The 16,143-nt window shown below is 39.5% G+C and overlaps 1 pseudogene; it reads left to right on the top strand.

The window, feature by feature from the left end:
* The first annotated feature begins 249 nt into the window (after positions 1-249).
* LOC114373116 overlaps positions 250-16,143 on the top strand; it is a 56,846-nt pseudogene continuing 40,952 nt past the window's right edge.

Raw genomic sequence — 16,143 nt, 5'->3', positions numbered from 1 at the left:
GCTGTGAAAATTCCTCGAAACTTCAAAGATTCAATTCTTCAAAAAAAAACTACATGGTACATGGTTACATACTGCTTCTCACTAATCTCGTCCAACAAATGAATATTGGGAATAAGCTATCGTTGTACGTATAATAGAGAGTATACCATAAAAATTCCTCACTATAACCAAACCAAATAATCCAAATATATATACTCAACCCCAATAGGCTTATAGTCCTTATAGACACTATACATAATTTTACCTCATTCAAATCTTCACTAATCACAGCCCCGAGTGATATGAAGAACTAAGTCTTAATTAATTGGTTGCTTTCAAATGGCACACCACACCATGGAGGAGGACTTGAACATCTTGGAGGTGAATTACAACACGCTGAGCATGGCAACAACAATGTTATTACAAGTGCAAAGACTGCACCACCATAGGCAAAGAACCTTAGTTCAATTGTAACAAAGAAGTGTCTATTTCTGGACACCAAAGTTCGATTCCAAATGCTTGGGAATTTCACAACCAATTTGCGAGAGGTCATTTTTGGGACTAAGCTTGCACTGCTTTTTCCTGCTGTCCCTTTAGCTGTTGTTGCAGATTTTTATAGCTTTGGAAGGGTAAGTAAGAAACAAAGTCCATTATTTTCAAGTTAATTCCTTCTTACATATATATACAATGTCAATGTACTAATTAGCTTACATAGATATGATGATAATGCCCGAATCGGTATCAGGATTGTTTATTAACATGAGAATGTCATAAATTCACTACAATGGGCCTAGTGATAAGAGGCTAATCGGGTAATTTACACTAGGTTTGTTGAACTTTCTTATCGGTATTGTACACACAAAAAAATGAAAATGTTATGACATGAGATAATTAGAACTAATAATAGGAGTATAGGACCTATTATAATCGTTCTCTGAGTCAAAAAGTATTTCAGATAATAATCCTTTTGCTTCAAATAATATTTTAAAATATTATTTGAACATGCTTTATCTAAGAAAAATAATTTTTTTAAAAAAACTTATTATATGATTTGAGATCATGTATTTTAATGATTTTGATATATGTCTTGAATAATCATATTTTTTAATTCATAAAAAATAATTAATAAAACTCAGTTATATGTCATATGATGATGTCACATCAAAGAATAATTTTTTAAAGTTTCAGTCTTTCCAACAGTGGTCAGACAAGCTAAAGTAGATAGTGCTTGCTCAAGTAAGTGTTGTAATTAACTATATTTATATTTAACTAGTCGGTAACCCGTGCGCATGCATGGGTCTTTTGTCTAAATGATTTTCGATGGAAGAAAAATAAAAAAGACATTATAAAAAGATAAAAGAAGCAACATTCATATTAAATTGTTGTAATCTCAAATTGTTTGAAGATAAATATAAGGACGTCTGAAATAAACATAAACAAACATTGTTTTGCAAAATGACACCATAGATTTTCCTAATCTATATCACTATCATCCCAATCAATTGCACGCCTGATGATAACTGATGAAATCCTCCCTAGGAAGGGACCAGTCACTAGAACCATGAGCAAGAGGCTCCAAGAAGATTGGGCTAGAGCTGCTGAAGAAGGCCCTAGGATTCTCAAGAACCTCAGGGTAGATTTCTGAGCCCATGGGCCAAGGTTGGATCCAATTATCTTTGTACATATTAGACTAGGATTTGGTCCTTGTATTTAGGGTTCCATATTGTAGGTAGGGTACCCTAGAAATATAGGATTTTTTCAGCCCTTGTATTTTAGGGCACCTACACTAGTTTTTGTATTATGAGTAGTTTTGTAATTTCACATGCACTAAGTGGATATTTGATGTGTGTGGTTGGAAATAAATTTAATTGAATTGGTAGAAGCCCAATCCAATTAAATTTTAGAGGGGGAAGTGAGTATTTGCTTACTACACCCCATTGCCACATCATATAGTCACACTTTGTGCATGTCCTTCATGCTTTTCATGCCTCATGACACCTAAGCACACTTAGTGGAGAATCTTGGAATTGATCTTGGATTAGTGGGCTGAACCATAACTAAAATTCACTAAACATAATTAGTGAAATTTTGGCTCCAAAGTTTGGCTCCACAAATTCAATTTCAAATTCAAGTGAAATTTGAATTTCCCTCCAATTTTGTGTGACACTTAGGCTATAAATAGAGGTCATGTGTGTGCATTTTTTTTGGAAAACTTTGATGATTTGAAAATTAAACTTCAGATTTCAAAGCTCTTTTAGAGCACAAAATTTCGTGCTCTTCTCTCCCTCTCCCTTCATTCATCTCCTTCTTCCTCCAAGCCATTATCCATGGCCTTCCATGGTGGTGAGCATCTTCTAGACTCATCTTCTCCTTGAAGTGGCGTCTCCTCTCTCTCTTCCTTCTCCATTCCGCTGCCATTCATCTTCCAAGAAGCAAAGGAATCCATTGATGAAGAAGATCCTAGGCCTACAAGCTCCAATGGAGCTTACATCATGTGGTATCAAGAGCATCTTCATCTAGGTGATGTTCTTTTGCTTCCTCTATCATTTTGTTCGGTGAATTCTCTTTAATTCCTTGTTCTTCATCTTATTCTACATGTATATCCTGCATTGTCTTGTGGTTTGGTGCTGTTTAGAGTAGATTCAAAAAAAGTAAACCGATTAAATCTTAAATCTACACTTGTTCTTGCATTTCTATGGTTCAAATTTTGTACATCTACTCTTGAATCTTGTTTTTGTGTTGATTTTAGGTTCTATCATTTTTCATTCATAATATTCTTGTGCAGAACCTTAGATCTAAATGTTCTTCCAAAATATTGATTAAAAAAACACAAAAATCTAAGTGTAAATCACTTAATCCATGTTGTCTTAGAGTCATGTTTAGTCATAGTAATTATCACATTATGTTCTAAGTTTGTGTTGAATTTTATTTTGTTGATTGAATTCTAGATACATTTGTTCATGTATTCTTGTCATTCTTAGCCTATCTTTTGAATTTTGAGTCTAATTCATGCATGTTATTTAGTTCATAGCATGTTCTAAATCAATTCCTAGAAGTAGTCTTGTTCTTGAACTTTTTTTTGTTTTCTAAGTTTTCTACATGATGCCTATGATGAAGTTGAGTTGTGGTGCTGAGTTGTGGCTGGATTTGTGAATCAAAATAAGTTTTAAGCTATCTTGAATTGTGTTATTCAAGATAATTGAGCATAAGCAAACACAAATTGTAACTATCCAAGCCTTAAGCAACATAAACACTACTCTTGATTTCTAGGTTGAAATCGCTGGTGCTGGCATCTTGAACATATGAACTTGTATAAATTACTGGGAATTGTTCACTATGTTGTTTGAGCTGAAGGTTTTAATGAATTTTCTAGACATCTGGACCAAAATTATAAAAAAAGAACCAAGCTATTTGGATTAAAGGAAAAAATAAGAAAAATCGCACAAGTTGGCAGAAAAAATCAGTGTCCAGGAAAAAAAAAAGTGAAAGGAAAGTGTGCTTGTTGTTTTGGCTCAAAATTTGTTCTATAATTGGTGCCTATTTTATACCAATCCTAGTTCTGAAATTTCAATTGAAAATTATTGTAAAAACAAGTTCTAAAACTAGAGGTTTCTTGAGTCTTTTTTTTAGAGTTTTTCTACTCTACTCTAGAGCCATTCTAGGTTTCTCTGAGTCCTAGCTTGCTTTTTTGTGCTTTTCATTGCTTTAATTGTTGAATAATCCTTGGAAATTTGTCTTGTTAAAACTCTATTGGTTTAGCTTTCATTTAATTTTTTTGTCTTTGGTTATTGCTTGTCTCTTTGTTTCCTTGCTTGTGAGTTGCCATATAGGAAATTGGAAAGGAGGATTGGTGCCATATCTTGAAGAATTTGAGTCAATAAGCAAGGGGCCAACCACCTTAAGAGCTATTGGACTAAGAAGCACTCCAAATTGAGTGAAATACTAAAGAGAGAATAGCCACCACAATTGAGGACTTTTTTTTTTTGTAATTTTGTAATTGGCAATTTGTTTTGCTTTCAAATTTTGTAACAAAAAGGCCTTTCGTTGGAAGTAAGTTGGGAGCCTCCAATAGGTCACCCTACTTCCATTTGTGTGTAATAATTTTAGGCAATTTTTCCTTAGGATAGTGAGTGTTTTGTTGGGAACCTTAAATGAGGTCATCCAAACACTCTTAGGATCCACCTAGTTTGCATTTCTTGCACTTTAATTTCATGCTTACTTTCATAGCTTATTTCCTTTACCCTCCATTGTCAAACCGCCTAGATAGCTTACCTTTTACCAATTAGTTTTTACCTTATCTTTCACACCTCTTTTAGTGTTTATTTTGGCTAGTTTCAACCATAGTTTCTTTTACCTTTCTTTCAAACCCCCAACAAGAAAGAACCATAACTTAGGAACCAACATGAGTCTTCATTCTTTATCTAGTGTTAATGGTGAGGGTTCTACTCCTAAGGACCCCTTGTATAAGATATTAGATGAGTTGAGATCCCTTAAGTTGTGGAAAAAAAACAAGACAGAAAAGAAAAAGGTAAAAAAGAGTGGAAGAAATAAGTCAAGATGAAAGAGAGAAAATAAGAGAGGAAGAGAGAAGAAAAATAATGAAAGAAATGAAAAGAGAAAAACATGCCTCCTATAGTAGTCATGACTCTTGCAAGAGTTTAAGTGAAGAACTTAGCGACTATTATATAGGGCGTCATAGTTCACATACTAAACATCACTCCCAAAGAAGAGAAAAGGATAGAAGGCCTCAAGAGGTTAACATTAGCCTCCCATATTTCCATGGAAAAGATAATGTTGAGGCTTACTTAGATTGGGAAATGAAGGTTGAACAACTCTTTTCTTGCCATCATATTAGCGAAGAGAGAAAAGTTCTATTGGCTACCCTTAACTTTCAAGGGTATGCCCTCTATTGGTGGACTTCCCTTGTTAGGGAATGAAGGATTCATGGGGATCCTCCAGTAGAGTATTGGAATGATCTTAAGAGTGCCCTTAGGAAGAGGCACATTCCCTCCTACTATGAAAGGGAGCTTATGGACAAGCTCCAAAGGCTTAGACAAGGGAGTATGAGTGTTGAAGAATATAGACAACAAATGGAACTACTCCTTTTAAGATCTAGACTTAGGGAAGAGGAAAGAACAAGCATAGTTAGGTTTCTTAGTGAACTTAATATGGAAGTGAGGGATAAGGTTGAACTCCTTCCATATAGGGACCTAGATGAGCTAGTCCAACTTTGTATAAGAGTGGAGCAACAACTTAAAAGAAAGCCTTCTTCAAAATCTTATGGCTCTCACTCTTATCCAAGGAAGGACCAAGCCCATGGAATTTTGGGGGCTGCACCTTCAAAACCTAAGGAAGATAAGGGTAAGACCATAGAGAAATACACCCCTAAGACTAGTTCCCAAGAAAGGACTAGCAATATTAAATGCTTCAAATGTCTTGGGAGAGGTCACATTGCCTCTCAATGCCCCCACAAAGAAAATCAAGGGGTCAAGACATTTATAGTAGTCAAGAGGAGACCACTTCTTGCCCTTCCTCTAGTGGAAGTGAAGATGAAGTAAGGGGTGAAGAGTCTAGTGAAGAAGTCTACCCCCATGAAGAAGGTGACCTCTTAATGGTTAGAAGGCTCCTTGGAGGTCAATCTTGTGATCTATCTCAATCCCAAAGAGAGAACATCTTTCATACAAGATGCAAAATTTTAGATAAAACTTGTTCTCTCATTGTGGATAGTGGATCTTGTTGCAATTGTTGTAGCACAAGATTAGTTTCCAAGTAGAACCTCACTATCATTCCCCACCCAAAACCTTATAAACTTCAATGGCTCAATGAGCAAGGGGAAATGATAGTTAACCAACAAGTGAAGGTACCTTTTGTGTAGATAATATAGTTTTCTTAGGTTTTGTAGTTGGTAGAAATGGGGTCCAAGTGGACCCTGAGAAAATCAAGGCCATCCAAGAATGGCTCACCCCAAAAAGTGTGGGAGATATTAGGAGCTTCCATGGGTTAGCAAGCTTCTATAGAAGGTTCGTTCCTAATTTCTCTACAATTGCATCACCTCTCAATGAGTTGGTGAAGAAGAATGTGGCATTTACCTGGGGTGAAAAACAAGAGCAAGCCTTTGCTTTGCTCAAAGAAAAGCTTACTAAGGCACCTGTTCTAGCTCTTCCTGACTTTTCTAAAACTTTTGAGCTAGAATGTGATGCCTCTAGAGTGGGAGTTGGAGCTTTATTGTTTCAAGGTGGGCACCCTATTGCTTATTTTAGTGAAAAACTTCATAGTGCCACCCTCAACTACCCCACCTATGATAAAGAGATTTATGCCTTAATAAGAGCCCTCCAAACTTGGGAACATTACCTTGTTTCCAAGGAATTTGTCATTCATAGTGATCATCAATCACTTAAGTACATTAGAGGGCAAAGCAAGTTAAACAAGAGGCATGCAAAATGGGTAGAGTACCTAGAGCAATTTCCATATGTTATCAAATACAAAAAGGGAAAAACAAATGTGGTAGCTGATGCCCTCTCTAGGAGACATACATTGTTTTGCTCCCTAGGAGCTCAAATTTTAGGATTTGATAATATTAGGGACTTGTATGCATTAGATGAACATTTCTCTCCCATTTACGAGAGTTGTGGGAAAAAGGCCCAAGATGGATTCTATTTGGCTGAGGGATATTTGTTCAAAGAGGGAAAGCTTTGCATACCCCAAGGATCCATTAGGAAATTACTTGTGAAAGAGAGCCATGAGGGTGGGCTCATGGGCCACTTTGGGATAGACAAGACCCTTGTCATACTCAAAGAAAACTTTTATTGGCCCCATATGAAGAAAGATGTCCATAAGCATTACACTAGGTGTGTGGCTTGTTTACAAGCCAAGTCTAGGGTGATGTCTCATGGGCTATACACACCCTTACCCATCCCATCTGCACCTTGGGTAGACATTAGTATGGACTTTGTCCTTGGGCTTCCTAGAACCCAAAGAGGTGTGGACTCTATCTTTGTGGTGGTGGATAGGTTTAGCAAGATGGCACACTTTATACCATGCCACAAGGTGGATGATGCTTCCCACATCTCAAAACTCTTTTTCAAGGAAGTTGTGAGACTCCATGGTTTGCCTAGGACCATTGTGTCTGATAGAGATGCTAAGTTCCTTAGCCACTTCTGGAAAACCTTATAGGCTAAGCTAGGAACTAAACTTCTTTTCTCTACCACTTGTCATCCACAAACTGATGGGCAAACAGAGGTAGTGAATAGGTCTTTATCCACCCTTTTAAGGGCTCTTCTGGAAGGCAACCATAAGTCTTGGGATGAGTATCTTCCTCATGTAGAATTTGCCTACAACAGGGGAGTTCATAGAACCACTAAGCAGTCGCCTTTTGAGGTTGTCTATAGGTTCAATCCCCTAACACCGTTAGACCTCATTCCCCTCCCACTGGACACTTCTTTTATACATAAAGAAGAGGAATCTAGGTCAGAATTTGTAAAGAAGTTGCATGAGAGGGTTAAGAACCAAATAGAGAATCAAACAAAGGTGTATTCAACTAAAGGCAATAGAGGAAGAAAAAAGCTAGTTCTTAATGAGGGTGACTGGGTTTGGCTCCATCTTAGGAAGGATAGATTCCCTACTAAAAGGAAATCCAAGCTTAGCCCTAGAGGGGATGGACCTTTTCAGCTTTTGGAGAGGATCAATAACAATGCCTATAGGTTGGACCTCCCAGAAGAGTATGGAGTCAGCACCACTTTTAACATTTCTGATTTAATTCCTTTTGCAGGTGGAGCTGATATTGAGGAGGAGGAACTAACAGATTTGAGGTCAAATCCTCTTCAAGGGGAAGGGGATGATGAAATCCTCCCTAGGAAGGAACCCGTCACTAGAACCATGAGCAAGAGGCACCAAGAAGATAGGGCTAGAGCTGCTGAAGAAGGCCCTAGGGTTCTCATGAACCTCAGGGTAGATTTCTGTGCCCATGGGCCAAGGTTGAATCCAATTATCTTTGTACATATTAGACTAGGATTTGGTCCTTATATTTAGGGCTCCATATTATAGGTAGGGTACCCTAGAAATATATGAGTTTTTCATCCCTTGTATTTTAGGGCACCTAGACTAGTTTTTGTATTAGGGATAGTTTTGTAATTTCACATGCACTAAGTGGATATTTGATGTGTGTGGTTGGAAATAAATTTAATTGAATTGGTAGAAGCCCAATCCAATTAAATTTTAGAGGGGGAGGTGAGCATTTGCTTACTACACCCCATTGCCACATCATATAGTCACACTTTGTGCATGTTGTTAGTGCTTAGCTTTACTGAGTTTTAAAAGATTGGCTAAAATTTTGTTAAAACATAAGCACTTAGACAATGAAGGAAAGCTGGAGTTGCTGCACATGGTGTCTAACATTATGTCAAGGAATCAGATCGGGCTGCACAAGGCACAAGGCAAGATAAAATGTCAAATGAAGAATTGAAGCTGCAGGATCCACGATGTCGGATACAATGTCCAGGACATCCTGCCCGAAAATACTGGACACATAAATCTGTTATATCTTTAACAGATTAATGTGCAGTCAGCAACAGATTAGGAGATCTATCTTTAGGAACGAATTAAAAGATAATTAAAGTTTGAATTACAAACTTGAATAGTTTCGTTCAGGGATTAGAGATTGAAGATAAAAACTAAAAGATAAAACTTTATCTTTTAGATCTTTAAGTGCAGATTTTTCAGGAGAATGATAGATCTTATCCAGCGCAAGTTGTTGCAGCCCAGATACGTACACTGCTATATAAACATGAAGGATGCACGGGTTTTTTTCACCAAGTCCGAGATTGAAGAGTTATTTTGTGAGTTTTGGGACTTGAGTGTTTTGTGAGCCACCTTGACGTTACCCTAACATCAAGTGTTGGACCTGAGTGTGTAGAGTTGATCTCTATTGTTCAGAGAGCAATCTCTGGTGTGTCTTTGATTTGTTTGTAAACACGGGTGAGTGATTGAGAGGGAGTGAGAGGGGTTCTCATATCTAAGAGTGGCTCTTAGGTAGAAGTTGCATGGGTAGTGATTAGGTGAGAAGGTTGTATACAGTGGCTGTTAGATCTTCGAACTAATACTATTCTAGTGGATTTCCTCCCTGGCTTGGTAGCCCCCAGATGTAGGTGACGTTGCACCGAACTGGGTTAACAATTCTCTTGTGTTATTTACTTGTTTAATCTGTTCATACTGTCATATATAATCTGCATGTTCTGAAGCGGGATGTCGTGACATCCTGTACGACATCTGTCCTCAGTATCAGAATTTCAATTGGTATCAGAGCAGGCACTCTAAATCACTGAGTGAGATCTAGGGAGATAAATTCTGATGAACATGGAGAAAGAAGGAGGACCAGTGAACAGACCACCAATTCTGGATGGAACCAACTATGAATACTGGAAAGCAAGGATGGTGGCCTTCCTCAAATCACTGGATAGCAGAACCTGGAAAGCTGTCATCAAAGGCTGGGAACATCCCAAGATGCTGGACACAGAAGGAAAGCCCACTGATGAATTAAAGCCAGAAGAAGACTGGACAAAAGAAGAAGACGAATTGGCACTTGGAAACTCCAAAGCCTTGAATGCCCTATTCAATGGAGTTGACAAGAATATCTTCAGATTGATCAACACATGCACAGTTGCCAAGGATGCATGGGAGATTCTGAAAATCACTCATGAAGGAACCTCCAAAGTGAAGATGTCCAGATTGCAACTATTGGCTACAAAATTCGAAAATCTGAAGATGAAGGAGGAAGAATGCATTCATGACTTCCACATGAACATTCTTGAAATTGCCAATGCTTGCACTGCCTTGGGAGAAAGGATGACAGATGAAAAGCTGGTGAGAAAGATCCTCAGATCTTTGCCTAAGAGATTTGACATGAAAGTCACTGCAATAGAGGAGGCCCAAGACATTTGCAACATGAGAGTAGATGAACTCATTGGTTCCCTTCAAACCTTTGAGTTGGGACTCTCGGATAGGACTGAAAAGAAGAGCAAGAGCCTGGCGTTCGTGTCCAATGATGAAGGAGAAGAAGATGAGTATGACCTGGATACTGATGAAGGTCTGACTAACGCAGTTGTGCTCCTTGGAAAACAGTTCAACAAAGTGCTGAAAAGAATGGACAGGAGGCAGAAACCACATGTCCGGAACATCCCTTTCGACATCAGGAAAGGTAGTGAACACCAGAAGATGTCAGATGAAAAGCCCAGCAAAGGAATTCAATGCCATGGGTGTGAAGGCTACGGACACATCAAAGCTGAATGTCCCACCCATCTCAAGAAGCAGAGGAAAGGACTTTCTGTATGTTGGTCTGATGATACAGAGAGTGAACAAGAAAGTGATTCTGACAGAAATGTGAATGCACTCACTGGGATATTTGAATCTGATGAAGATTCAAGTGATATTGATGTTGAAATCACTTTTGATGAGCTTGCTATATCCTATAGAGAACTATGCATCAAAAGTGAGAAGATTCTTCAGCAAGAAGCACAACTGAAGAAGATCATTGCAAATCTGGAGGCTGAGAAGGAGGCACATGAAGAGGAAATCTCTGAGCTTAAAGGAGAAATTGGTTTTCTGAACTCTAAACTGGAAAACATGACAAAATCAATAAAGATGCTGAATAAAGGCTCAGATATGCTTGATGAGGTGCTACAGCTTGGAAAGAATGTTGGAAACCAGAGAGGACTTGGATTTAATCATAAATCTGCTGGCAGATCAACCATGACAGAATTTGTTCCTGCCAAAGACAGCACTGGAGCCTCGATGTCACAACATCGGTCTCGACATCATGGAACGCAGCAGAAAAAGAGCAACAGAAAGAAGTGGAGGTGTCACTATTGTGGCAAGTATGGTCACATAAAGCCTTTTTGTTATCATCTACATGGCCATCCACGTCATGGATCTCAAAATAGCAGCAGCGGAAGAAAGATGGTGTGGGTTCCAAAACACAAGATTGTTAGTCTTGTTGTTCATACTTCACTTAGAGCATCAGCTAAGGAAGATTGGTACCTAGATAGCGGCTGTTCCAGACACATGACAGGAGTTAAAGAATTCCTGGTGAACATTGAACCTTGCTCCACTAGCTATGTGACATTTGGAGATGGCTCTAAAGGAAAGATCACTGGAATGGGAAAGCTAGTCCATGATGGACTTCCTAGTCTGAACAAAGTACTGCTGGTGAAGGGACTGACTGCAAACTTGATCAGCATCAGTCAGTTGTGTGATGAAGGATTCAATGTAAACTTCACAAAGTCAGAATGCTTGGTGACAAATGAGAAGAATGAAGTTCTAATGAAGGGCAGCAGATCAAAGGACAACTGCTACCTATGGACACCTCAAGAAACCAGTTACTCCTCCACATGTCCATCCTCCAAAGAAGATGAAGTCAAAATATGGCATCAAAGATTTGGACATCTGCACTTAAGAGGCATGAAGAATATCATTGACAAAGGTGCTGTTAGAGGCATTCCCAATCTGAAAGTAGAAGAAGGCAGAATCTGTGGTGAATGTCAGATTGGAAAGCAAGTCAAGATGTCCCACCAGAAGCTTCAACATCAGACCACTTCCAGGGTGCTGGAACTACTTCACATGGACTTGATGGGGCCTATGCAAGTTGAAAGCCTTGGAGGAAAGAGGTATGCCTATGTTGTTGTGGATGATTTCTCCAGATTTACCTGGGTTAACTTTATCAGAGAGAAATCAGACACCTTTGAAGTATTCAAAGAGTTGAGTCTAAGACTTCAAAGAGAAAAAGACTGTGTCATCAAGAGAATTAGGAGTGACCATGGCAGAGAGTTTGAAAACAGCAAGTTTACTGAATTCTGCACATCTGAAGGCATCACTCATGAGTTCTCTGCAGCCATCACACCACAACAAAATGGCATAGTTGAAAGGAAAAACAGGACTTTGCAAGAAGCTGCTAGGGTCATGCTTCATGCCAAAGAGCTTCCCTATAATTTCTGGGCTGAAGCCATGAACACAGCATGCTATATCCACAACAGAGTCACACTTAGAAGAGGGACTCCAACCACACTGTATGAAATCTGGAAAGGGAGGAAGCCAACTGTCAAGCACTTCCACATCTTTGGAAGTCCATGTTACATTTTGGCAGATAGAGAGCAAAGGAGAAAGATGGATCCCAAGAGTGATGCAGGAACATTCTTGGGATACTCTACAAACAGCAGAGCATATAGAGTATTCAATTCCAGAACCAGAACTGTGATGGAATCCATCAATGTGGTTGTTGATGATCTAACTCCAGCAAGAAAGAAGGATGTCGAAGACGATGTCAGAACATCGGGAGACAATGTAGCAGATACAGCTAAAAGTGCAGAAAATGCAGAAAATGCAGAAAACTCTGATTCGGCTACAGATGAACCAAACATCAATCAACCTGACAAGAGTCCTTCCATTAGAATCCAGAAGATGCACCCCAAGGAGCTGATTATAGGAGATCCAAACAGAGGAGTCACTACAAGATCAAGGGAGTCTGAGATTGTCTCCAATTCATGTTTTGTCTCCAAAACTGAGCCAAAGAATGTGAAAGAGGCACTGACTGATGAGTTCTGGATCAATGCTATGCAAGAAGAATTGGAGCAATTCAAAAGGAATGAAGTCTGGGAGCTAGTTCCTAGACCCAAGGGAACTAATGTGATTGGCACCAAGTGGATCTTCAAGAACAAAACCAATGAAGAAGGTGTTATAACCAGAAACAAGGCCAGACTTGTTGCTCAAGGCTACACTCAGATTGAAGGTGTAGACTTTGATGAAACTTTCGCCCCTGTTGCTAGACTTGAGTCCATCAGACTATTACTTGGTGTAGCTTGCATCCTCAAATTCAAGCTGTATCAGATGGATGTGAAGAGCGCGTTTCTGAATGGATACCTGAATGAAGAAGTCTATGTGGAGCAGCCAAAGGGATTTGCAGATCCAACTCATCCAGATCATGTATACAAGCTCAAGAAGGCTCTCTATGGATTGAAGCAAGCTCCAAGAGCTTGGTATGAAAGGCTAACAAAGTTCCTTACTCAGCAAGGGTATAGGAAGGGAGGAATTGACAAAACTCTCTTTGTTAAACAAGATGCTGAAAACTTGATGATAGCACAGATATATGTTGATGACATTGTGTTTGGAGGGATGTCGAATGAGATGCTTCGACATTTTGTCCAACAGATGCAATCTGAATTTGAGATGAGTCTTGTTGGAGAGCTGACTTATTTTCTGGGACTCCAAGTGAAGCAGATGGAAGACTCCATATTCCTCTCACAAAGCAAGTATGCAAAGAACATTGTCAAGAAGTTTGGGATGGAAAATGCCAGCCATAAAAGAACACCTGCACCTACTCACTTGAAGCTGTCAAAGGATGAAGCTGGCACCAGTGTTGATCAAAGTTTGTACAGAAGCATGATTGGGAGCTTACTATATTTAACAGCAAGCAGACCTGACATCACCTTTGCAGTAGGTGTTTGTGCAAGATATCAAGCCAATCCCAAGATAAGTCACTTGAATCAAGTAAAGAGAATTCTGAAATATGTAAATGGCACCAGTGACTATGGGATTATGTACTGTCATTGTTCAGATTCAATGCTGGTTGGATATTGTGATGCTGATTGGGCTGGTAGTGCAGATGACAGAAAAAGCACTTTTGGTGGAGGTTTCTATTTGGGAAACAATCTTATTGCATGGTTCAGCAAGAAGCAGAACTGTGTGTCCCTATCTACTGCAGAAGCAGAGTATATTGCAGCAGGAAGCAGCTGCTCACAACTAGTTTGGATGAAGCAGATGCTGAAGGAGTACAATGTCGAACAAGATGTCATGACATTGTACTGTGACAACATGAGTGCTATTAATATCTCTAAAAATCCTGTTCAACACAGCAGAACCAAGCACATTGACATTAGACATCACTATATTAGAGATCTTGTTGATGATAAAGTTATCACACTAGAGCATGTTGCCACAGAGGAACAAGTAGCAGATATTTTCACAAAGGCATTGGATGCAAATCAGTTTGAAAAACTGAGGGGCAAGCTGGGCATTTGTCTGCTAGAGGAATTATAGCAGCTACTTCTGTCTGAACGTGCTCAAACGTCTCACTCAACATTAATAGCACGTTCACTACTGAGCCAAAACAAATTCAAACTCCGTCCCCCTACCTTCCTCATTCAAACTTACATTTTCGTGGCAATCTCGTTTTCATTCCCCAACAATTCTCAGATATTCACGAAACCACTCCAAAAGCTCTGCTTCTCCATGGCTACCTCACCAAAAGAAACCTCATCCCCTGTTTCACCCTCTGTACCATCATCTCCATCATCCTCCAAAACTCCATCAAACCAGGAACAATCCGAATTCAATATCCAACCCATACAAATGATTCCTGGTCCAGGCCCTGTTCCTGAGAAACTGATCCCTAAAAGACAACAGGGAGTGAAGATTTCTGAAAACCCTAACTTTGCAACAAGCCCTAGGGAAGTAGACACTGAGATGGATAAGAAAATCCGCAGTCTTGTGAATAGCATTTTGAAAAATGCTTCTGTCCCTGATGCTGATAAAGATGTCCCAACATCTTCCACCCCAAATGCTGAAGTCCTCTCTTCATCCAGTAAAGAGAAATCAACAGAGGAAGAGGATCAAGCCACAGAGGAGACCCCTGCACCAAGGGCACCAGAACCTGCTCCAGGTGACCTCATTGATCTAGAAGAGGTAGAATCTGATGAGGAACCCATTGTCAAAAAGTTGGCACTTGGCATTGCAGAAAGATTACAAAGCAGAAAGGGAAAAACCCCCATTACTAGGTCTGGACGAATCAAAACTATTGCACAGAAGAAGAGCACACCAATCACTCCTACCACATCCAGATGGAGCAAAGTTGCAATCCCTTCCAAGAAGAGGAAAGAAATTTCCTCATCTGATTCTGATGATGATGTCGAACTAGACGTTCCCGACATCAAGAGAGCCAAGAAATCAGGGAAAAAGGTGCCTGGAAATGTCCCTGATGCCCCATTGGACAACATTTCATTCCACTCCATTGGCAATGTTGAAAGGTGGAAATTTGTATATCAACGCAGACTTGCTGTAGAAAGAGAACTGGGAAGAGATGCCTTGGATTGCAAGGAGATCATGGACCTCATCAAGGCTGCTGGACTGCTGAAAACAGTCACCAAGTTGGGAGATTGTTATGAAAGCCTAGTCAGGGAATTCATTGTCAACATTCCCTCTGACATAACAAACAGAAAGAGTGATGAGTATCAGAAAGTGTTTGTCAGAGGAAAATGTATTAGATTCTCCCCTGCTGTAATCAACAAATACCTGGGCAGACCAACTGAAGGAGTGGTGGATATTGCTGTTTCTGAGCATCAAATTGCCAAGGAAATCACTGCCAAGCAAGTCCAGCATTGGCCAAAGAAAGGGAAGCTTTCTGCAGGGAAGCTAAGTGTGAAGTATGCAATCCTGCATAGGATTGGCACTGCCAACTGGGTACCCACCAATCATACTTCCACTGTTGCCACAGGTTTGGGTAAATTTCTGTATGCTGTTGGAACCAAGTCCAAATTTAATTTTGGAAACTATATTTTTGATCAAACTATTAAGCATTCAGAATCTTTTGCTGTCAAATTACCCATTGCCTTCCCAACTGTATTGTGTGGCATCATGTTGAGTCAACATCCCAATATCTTAAACACCATTGACTCTGTGAAGAAGAGAGAATCTCCTCTATCCCTGCATTACAAACTGTTTGAGGGGACACATGTCCCAGACATTGTCTCGACATCAGGGAAAGCTGCTGCTTCAGGTGCTGTGTCCAAGGATGATTTGATTGCTGAACTCAAGGACACATGCAAGGTGCTGGAGGCAACCATCAAAGCCAACACAGAGAAGAAAATGGAGCTGGAACGCCTGATCAAAAGACTCTCAGACAATGGCGTTGATGATGGAGAAGCAGCTGAGGAAGAAGAAGATGCAGCAGAGGATACAGAATCAGATGATGATGATTCTGATGCCACCCCATGACCATCAGACCTTTATTTTTGCTTTTTACTCTTACTAGTTATTGGTCTGTAATATTTGCACATTAATTTCATGCATTCTACTTTTGCCAAATTCTGTCTAAAAAGGGGGAGTAGAATATTATATTATGAT

The sequence above is a fragment of the Glycine soja genome, chromosome 11, assembly GCF_004193775.1.
Source record: "Glycine soja cultivar W05 chromosome 11, ASM419377v2, whole genome shotgun sequence".
Classification (NCBI taxonomy): Eukaryota; Viridiplantae; Streptophyta; class Magnoliopsida; order Fabales; family Fabaceae; genus Glycine; species Glycine soja.
The sequence above is the reverse complement of the archived record's forward strand: the minus strand, read 5'-3'. Positions and strand labels throughout refer to the sequence as shown.